This window comes from Haemaphysalis longicornis, unplaced genomic scaffold, assembly GCF_048455015.1.
Source record: "Haemaphysalis longicornis isolate Haplotype H1 unplaced genomic scaffold, Haemaphysalis longicornis Haplotype H1 scaffold_7, whole genome shotgun sequence".
NCBI classification, from domain to species: domain Eukaryota; kingdom Metazoa; phylum Arthropoda; class Arachnida; order Ixodida; family Ixodidae; genus Haemaphysalis; species Haemaphysalis longicornis.
In genome coordinates, this window is record NW_027526422.1 from 176,322,991 (window position 1) to 176,332,149 (window position 9,159).

General features: G+C 52.6%; 1 pseudogene; it reads left to right on the plus strand.

Moving 5' to 3' along the window:
- Positions 1-249: 249 nt before the first annotated feature.
- On the plus strand, positions 250-1,260 carry LOC144145562 (3-beta-hydroxysteroid sulfotransferase-like; annotated as a pseudogene).
- Positions 1,261-9,159: the final 7,899 nt, after the last annotated feature.

Consider the following 9,159-nt stretch of genomic DNA (forward strand, 5'->3'; position numbering starts at 1 on the left):
TCAGCGGTGTCACGGGCAAGGATTTTTCCTGTGTCCATTGAAGTATGTTCTAAAAATAGGGTTATCAGAGCCGTGTATAAAACGCAGGGTTTTGATTTTCATACACAAAAGACAAACCATTTTACATGACACGAAAAACCCATTTTCAGCCATCTATGCTTTGACTCGTAGTGCAACTTGCTCGCAAGTCAAGTAAATCTGTTAAGCCTGTTAAAATCTGATTGTGCCTTGCCTTTTCATTGCAGCCTGCACTTGCATAATGCAAAGGAGGAGGCCTGCTCACCAAGTGGTCGATGGCATACCGAGATGCGTAGGCCTAAACCCCCACTCACTGCGCAGGAGCCTAAAGTTCAGGGCGGAAGCAGGGGACGTTGTGCAATCCACGTTTCCAAAGAGTGGAACGAATTGGGTTCAGTACATCACGCAGCTTATTCTTAAGGGTGGTGAGCCGATTGTCACCTACGACGAATTCTCCAAGAGCTGCCGGGCACTGGAGTACGTGAACTACCAGGGCTGGAAATCACCCCTACCGCTTAGACCATTCCTAACGCACTTGCCATTCTCCAGGGAAGCGATAACTGAAGAGGGAAAGTATATCTACGTTGCCCGTAACCCTTGGGATGTTCCATATGGCTACGAACCTAAGCCGCTACGAGTTCCAGAGTGGCACTTTCGAAGAGTTTGTCGACGCCTTTCTTGACGGCGACCTGGGGCACGGTGATTACTTTGAGCACGTAACATCAGGGTACGCACTGAGAACACAACCCAACGTGTTTTTGTAACGTACGAACAGCTGCAAAAGGATACGCGTGAGGTGGTGCTGAGGCTGGCATATTTTCTCGAAGAACGTTACGGCAAGGCTTTGGAACATGATCAGGGTAGGCTGGAAAATGTGCTGGAGAGGTCTAGGCCGGAATACATGAGGCGCATTATGGTCATTGATTTTTGTGACAATGTAAATCCGGAGTGGTACAGAATGCCTTCGGGAGCGCAGATTACTTGCAAAGAAGGATTTGAAGGGGACAAATGCAGGTACGGCGTCGTAAGAGTAGCAAAGGTGGGGGAATGGAAAGAATACTTCACGCCACAGCTACTTCGGAGAATGGAGGCGAAGATTCAACACGCACAAAATGCGTCATCAGTAATGAAGCTGTGGCAGGACATCCGCGATGAAGCAATACAAGCCTCTCAGATTGACATGTAGACTCTGTTTGGGCTGGCAGACAAGCGGTTGTCATAAAAAATAGAGACGTTGAGAACACTGAAAACTTGGAAAAGCCAAGATGAATCTGTCAAGAAGGTGGCGCACCGGCCGATTTCGTCTGGAAGACTTCGTCTCGGTATTCGTATCTTTCGCAAGCCTTATGTAGTGGTACTTTCCATTACAGAGGCAAGAACGACGAAGAGGCGATCATTATTGATGTGGTGGATCCGCATTACTCTTAAAGGGAAATTGAAGTGATTTTTTAACATTGTGTGATTACTTGGCCAAATTGTAGTTTGGAGTCTCTATGGCAAGCATCTGCCCTTCTCGGTGCATTTACGCAATCTCATTTGTGAGAAAAATCAATTACCTAGTGCTGTCCTCTTCTCTGCATCCTCCTTCCCGATTTCTTATGATGTATGGCATGACGCTTACTGATATCGGTTGGCTTAACTGCGCTGCTGCGCGGCTCACCGACGCAGTGGCAATCAGCCAGCCCGACGCCGGTGGATCGTCGCAATTCGTTCGCTCAGTTAAAACTAAGCCACGACACGATGTGTGCCTGAAAAAATGTGCCTCTAGTTTGTTACTTTGTAGGATGTATCAAGCGAAGTATTATAGTATCTTCATTGATTTGTGTCAAGTCTATAAAGTTTAAGTAGCTCCACGCAAGTGAACCTACGGCGCTTAGCTGACTCGTACGTTGACTAGAAAATCTAAGGCGGAAAAAGAGTGAGCTAAGTCATTATAAGTACCAATGAAATAAATCAACCAAAAGGCTTATTGTAAAGCGCAAAACCAAAGTACGGGAAGCACTTATAGTACAGGGGGAAACTAGCACACCGGTCAGCAGCACGACCACACATTACCGACCGCTTTTCTTGCTTAAGTAAAGCAGTCGCTAAAGATACGCCATTTGTGGGAATTTGGGGCGATTAGTGCACACGCGTTAGTAAAAAAATAGCCACATAAGCGGCTGAGAATGCTGAAACTACAGAAATGAACAGGTTATACGATATATACGTTAAATTCACTCTCCAGACATCTCTGTGGCTCGGCCGACATGTCTGAAGCGCTGGGAGAATTGTTTTGCAATCTCAATTTCGAACTCCCGGATGCGCAAGCGTTCTTTTTTTTTGCAGTTGATTGTGTTGTACTTGGGTATTGTTTTCTGGCCCAAACATAGCATTGCGCTCTTCAACGTTCATTTCTCAACGAGCTAGCTGGCAGAATGCGTGCAGACCGACACTGGCGCATCGGCGTGGTATCGACATAATAACCGACTCCTCGTGGGTACATTGCCGAATCAGCCGACTCTCGATCTGACGCGAACAGAGGGCCAAACCAGGCAAGATTCAAAGGTGAGGGCAAAGCCTCGCTTGATCGTCTCCGTTGACGCGAAGGCCGTTAAGCCACTGCGTACTCCTCGACCAGTGAACGTTATGATTCAAAGCCGGCCCGCCGCGGAGGCTCAGCGGCTAAGGCGTTGCGCTGATGATCGCGGTTTCAATTCCCGGCCGCGGCGGCCGCTTTTCTGATGAACGCGAAAAGCAAAAACGCCTGTGTGTACGAGATTTCGGCGCATGTTAAAGATCCCCAGGTGGTCAAAATTAATCCGGAGCCCTCCACTACAGCGCGTCTCATCGCCGGCGTGGCGTCGGCGCGTTAAACCCTACTACCATCAATAAATCAACGATTCGAAGCGGTGACAAGAGGCTTACCTGACGCCTCTGAGCCGGCAGCATGGGAGAAGCGCGGTACGCCGATTCCTGAGTAGTCGAAAATGCCCAGCCAACGACAAGGTCGGATGACAAGCAAACCGAAACCGAAACTTGCTTGAAAATAAATCTTGGACATCGTCGAATCATATGGCATCCAGAATACACGACACCTTTGTTAGTTATTATGGCACCCTCAAATGGCCCTTCGTATTTTTATTCTTTCAGGCTTTAGAAAAAAATGCTGCTTTATGGAGCGGATAAACGATGAAAAGTGTGTTTATTAGATCCAGTTTATGCAATGCAAACAAAAACAGGCTTCACAAATTCCTTCAGTGTTCCTTTGTTTTCGCCATATTTGTACAAACCTGTCAACATGCGTTCATTGCGAATATGATGGAGTGGAATTTCGAAGCAGTTCCGTGGTTACGGTCGAATAAATTTGAAACCAAGTTTATATAGCTAGAAACTCGTAAAAACGATCATTTCAATGCGTTCACAATTTTGCACATTGGGGTAACACCAAAAATAGCGTGCCATTGAAAGCATGTGAAAGAATACCGAAAGTTGAAGCACATAAAAATTTGTTTAGGTATTAATAACGCCCTTTTCATGATCAGTAGAGCCAACATAAAAGTGTGTACGTGTATATACGTGTGTTTCTGGGGACGAGGTCAGTCAGCTCTCAACAAAAATAAAATCTACACGTACCTTTAACCTAAATCCTGTGTCACTTCTATGTCGTGTACTAAAAGGTTCGGAGGTCATCCACCTCCACATAGCGAAATGAGTTCTCATTTTTGGGAATTCCTTTCGATGTAGTTAAAAGCCACAATGGTCACTTAGAGCAATAGAGGCTTATTGAGCGCATTTCCTAAGCATATGTTATATGACCGCAACTTTGGTAAGTAATAATAGTGCTAGTTGGTGTGTCCGGGTGATTCGGCACTCACTGCGAGTTGGTTTTGTATTATCCCGGTGATTTGTGGATACATGCAGCAGAAGTATGCTTTATTTAGGTGGAAACTACAAAAAATTGTCGCAGATATTCCTGTCCGGTTTTGGGAGGGCTACCTTGTCTAGGATTCGCTAGGCTGCGGCAGCCAGGCGGGCTCTGTTGACTTCCTGAAGCTGTTCACTTCGGTGCGTTCCGACCAGTAAGTCGGTGCACTGCTTGGGGCAGGGGAATGACATTGTGTATAGTGGTTGGTGGAATGGGTTCACGTCCATACATTATGGTACAGTGTACATGATGCGGGGAAGTAGTTGGATGTGGCAGAATATCATGTAGCGTGCTCAGCTTGCACGAGGTTGCCTTGGAGAAATCCTCTGAAGTCGTCGATAGCCTGTTGGTTAGTTTTAGATGCGAAGCATCTCATGATCGGGGCTGCATCCCTCCCCCCCTCGTCATTGTCCACCGTCCGCACACCCACTGTGCATGCCTGGCCAGGCACTGCTGATGAAGATTGTGGCAGGATTCCCCTAGGGATTGGCCATGCAAAGAATCCATCCCTCACTCGTCGTTGCGTTGTCCGCCATCCGCACCCCCGCGCATGCATGGCCAGGCACCGCTGATGATGATTGTGGCAGGATGCCCTAGGGATTGGCCAACCAAATAATCCATCACGAGATAGCTTCGCGTTCAACCACCGTCGTCATCTTCCCGTAGGGGAACCCTGAGTACCACACCCCACTGCGCATGCCTGGCCAGGTACCACTGATGATGATTGTGGCACGATGCCCCTAGGGACTGGCCAACGAAACAATCCATCATGAGATAGCTTCACGCTCAACCACCGTCGTCATCTTCCCGTAGGGGAACACTGAGTTGTATGTGAGGCATTCCTCCTCTCCTCTCCGATGCTCCTCTCCTCTCCGAAGTTCCTCTGCTCTCCGGGATTGCGCACCGAATGGCAAGCGGCTCCGCGCACGATAATGCGATGCAGCTTAGGGATAGAGATGCGACGGTAGCCGCTGCATATTCCGCTGTGGGCGCAACTGTAGCTCCGCAGTATAAATGACGCGCGCGCGTGCTCCACTCCCCTCATTCTCCTCCCGCAACGCCGCAATCAAACAGAAAATTAATGGGGACTTGAGTCGACCCCATGGCTGCTTCGCATACTACTCATGGTTCCCCTACGGGAAGATGGTGAAATTCTTAGTCATCTCATGGTTGAAGAGTACGGGTAAAGGCGATCATCGAAGGGGAGGTCCCGTTATGTGCGAGGAATATGCCAAATACGTCATTTTTTGTAGGGGAACGAAGTCAGTAAGCGTGGTGCGGAAATTTTAAAGGTATTTATTGAATGGGCGAACGAGTGGAATTTTACATTAGAAGAACCACCAAAAAAGGCTCTAGTTACTTAATTTTTGGCCTCATTTTAAACAGGACCATGCCAGTTTTCTGTACGACCGAAGTTCACAATTTTTTTTAATAGTTACTAGGCCACTCAAAACTTATTCGATTTGGTATAGCCCAGTCTGACTTTCGGGCTTAGTGGACACGGTCTAATTCAGGATCAATGTTTCAGGATTTTCCTGGTGAAATTAACGGGCTAAAGGGGACGTATTCCAGGAGGCGTAGTAAAGATAAATGGCAGAACGACGTGAGATAAGATAAAAGCTGGGAACCTTGTACAGGCTGGTTTTCCAGTGCAAAGCGTCCAAGGTTTGCTGCGTTGTTTTACAAACATCACATGACACATGGGTTAAAAAAGCAGGCAGCAATATTCGGAGTAGATGTCGTAATATGGGTGAATGTGAAACTGGCAGCGTTTTCCCGCCCGTCCAGTGATGGAAGCCCTGCCAGGATGCCTGCCCAGAGGAGAAGGGGGGGCGGGGCACAAGGTACACATGTCGATGCACGCCGACGACATTGCCCTGTGGCTGCTGGGACCGAAAGGAGACGGCAGGGTTGGATGCGGCGTGGTACACGCTCGAAGGTGTCGGCCTGCAGCTGTCGGCTGCAAAGCCAGAGGCCATGCTGGTGCACCCGAGCGCTGCCGCTCGCGGACAGACGAGGAGACTCCACATAGATGGCGAGGAGCTCGAGTGAAAGACTAGGGTGCGTTCTGGGGCTCACCCTGGACCACAGGGTGGACTCCCGCCAGGCCGCCAAGTAGGTCCATGCCAGGGCTGACTACCTGTGCCGTGTGGAAGAAGGTCGCCCGAGACAAAGGCTGCTCCCAGCAGAAAGCCCTGCGGCTGTACAGGGCCTCGGCCGTGGGGCTACTGATGTAGGCGCTGCCGCTGGTCACCCTGTGGAGACCCAACTGGCGGCAGCTGGAGAGCGACCATCGAAAGAGCGTCCGCGCCTGCCTGGGCCTGCCCCGAAACTCGCAGTGCGACAGGACGCTGGCTGAGGCAGGGGTGTGGATGCTCGAGATGACGGCCGAGCAGCGGGCCCTGGGCCACATCGACCGGCTGCGCCGAGCCGAGGGGGTGCCCCCCTTGCTGCAGCGGCTGAGCACCCACTGTTACACGCGCATGGGGCGCATGCGGGCCCTGTACGAGCAGGTGGTCGGTACCATAGACATGGGGCCCTCCAGCCACCCTCCGGACCTGGCAGCCGAGCTGCACCTGTACATTGCGGGCCTGTGCAGCAAGCGGCGCGCGCCCCACTGCGGGCTGCTTCAGCTGGCCAGGGCCGTCGTCTGAAAAGACCTGGAGGGCCACACCCTGGGCTACTCGGATGACTCTGTGCGACAGCGGAAAGGCTCGGCTGCAGCGGCCACCATGCTGGGGGAGGCAACCCGGCAGGCCGGCTTCACTACACCACATCCTCGGCCACGGCAGAGCATGTGCGGGTCAAGTTGGGCTTGGACCTGCTGCTGGAGCTGGAGCCCACACCCGACCGCTGCGCCCTGCGGTGCGACATCCGGGTGGCTCTGTTGCGCATCCGGGAGGGTGACCCAACTCCCCTCTGATTCGGGGCGTGCGCGAGGAGGCGGAGCGACTGGCAGACAAGGGCACCCGACTGCGGCTGGAGTGGGTGTCTGGCCACATCGGGCTCGAGGGCAACGAGTGGGCGGACGAGCTGGCCACCGAGGCCCACGAGCTGACCCCGTTGGCCATGAATGCCCAGGCAGCGGTGGACTACGCCCACCTGCTTATTACATCGGCAGGTGCGGGCACAGCACCCGGACCCACGGCTGGCCGCTGCAGAGGCCCCACCACCTGTGCGGGCCGCACGGCTGCCCCGACAGCAGCGTTCTGCAATCCTGCGCCTCCGCGTGGGGGCTGTGTGGAGGGCTGAACGGAAACACGGCCTGAGGATGGCCGACAGCCCTGCCTCCCTACACTTCGGCGCACCTGTCCTGTCACTGCCGTACCTGCTCTTCGAGTGCCCCTAGTATGCGGCAGGCAGGCCGGAACTGCTGGCCGCCCTGGGAGGAAGGGCTCGGCCGTTCGATGAGCTGCTATAGCCACCGGACAACACCAGGGAGAGGGGCAGCGTCCACGAAGCGCTGGGCGGCTACCTGGATGCCCCAGGGCTCCGCGTGGTACTACACTTCCTCGCCCAGTAACTGTGTGGACTTTTTGTCTTTTTTTCCTGGACCAGACTTTGTGTGTGTGTGCGTGCTTGTGTGTGTGCGTTTGTGTGTGTGTGTGTGTGTGTTAAGCTGTCAATATCCCCCTCCCTCCCCTGTCGTCTGTAAATATGTCACCTCTATCCTCTGTCTCTCCTCCCTATGAATCTGTCATCCTCTGCCTCAACCCCCACACCAGCAGGTGTTCCAGTGTCCACCCTAGGTGTGACAATTTGCGCCTGCTGGTGGACTTTCCTTTCCTTTTCCTTTCCTAACCTAACCTAACCTAACCTAACCTAACCCAACCCAACCCAACCTGCACAAAAAACTTACACCATCTTCGCGTGGGCAACCCTGACGAGGATGCGAAGCATCGTGGGGGTTCCGTGTGGTTACATTGTGTTGCCGTTATGTTGAGTGGTCTGGTGTTTAGAAGCGCAAGAGGGAATTCCGCGTCCGGGTCCACACCGGTGGCAAAGGCACGCAAGCACTGTTGTGTGACGGTGAGTAGGCGGTGGTTCTCGAGGCGGCAAAACTCGTTCATCATGCTCTTGTCGATGTTGTCGTCTGTGTAGTAGAATCGGTAGTCTCCGTCAGCGTTGGTGAGGTAAAGGTTGTTGACGTTGGTGCACCGGCTGAGAGGAACGTACACGCCCGCCTGTTCGCAGCTTTGTATTCTTCTCCTTCTTCTTCAGCGGTTCCCCTACGGGAAGATACCGACGGTGGTTCAACACGAGGCTATTTCGCGATGGATTCGTTGGTTGGCCAATTCCTAGGGACATCCTGCCACAATCATCATCAGAGGCGCTGCGGACGAGGCACGGACAAGTGACATGCCCCCGAGCAAGAAATACTTCGCATCTAAGCGTTGGTGAGGTAAAGGTTGTTGACGTTGGTGCCCCGGCTCAGAGCAACGTACACGCCCTCCTCTTTGCACCTTTGTCTTCTTCTTCTGCGGTTCCCCTACTGGAAGCTGACGACGGTGGTTGAACGCGAAGCTAACTCGTGATGAATTTTTTGGTTCGTCAATCCCTAGGGGCATCCTGCCGTAGTCATCATCAGAGGCGCTGCGGAAGGGGCACGGACAATTGATATCCCCCCGAGCAAGACAGGCTCCGCATCTAAAAAATTCAATTTTAGACTAGTTGATCTGTTAGTGCATGGCTCGGGTGAGTGCCTTGTGTGATGACTATCATCCCTGTGACGCAACAGAAATAGCAGACGACAGCGACAAGCTGAGAAATGGAAGACGAAAAAGACAGAGGAAGAGGCGACCGGTGCTATCGCGCAATGCGCGAGGGCACGAGTCACAGAGGCGGTCAGTTGAATGATCGGTGACGGAGCACCGGGGAGCGAGAGGCAGGATCACGACTAGGAAGCTGTTTGTGGCCAGCTCAAGGACGGGCTCTTACCGGGCTGGTGGGTGCCGTTTGAGATCCGGGTGCCGCTCGAGGGGCTGTCTCGGAGGACCCACCGCTCGAATTCGAGTGGCTGTTCTTGGAGGGGCCTCTGTTCTAGGACGAGTCTCAGGCTGGTGAGGCAGCAGCGGTTGACTCGACGGTTCGGAACTGCTGCCACTGCAGTTACCCAACGGCTCGTGTCTCGGCGTGTGCCGATGCTGCTTCAAGACTTCAGAACGCGGCGAGGTCATTCTCTTCAAGTCTACCCAGAAGTGAGCAAACTGGGTGCGTGCAATGTTTGAACTCTC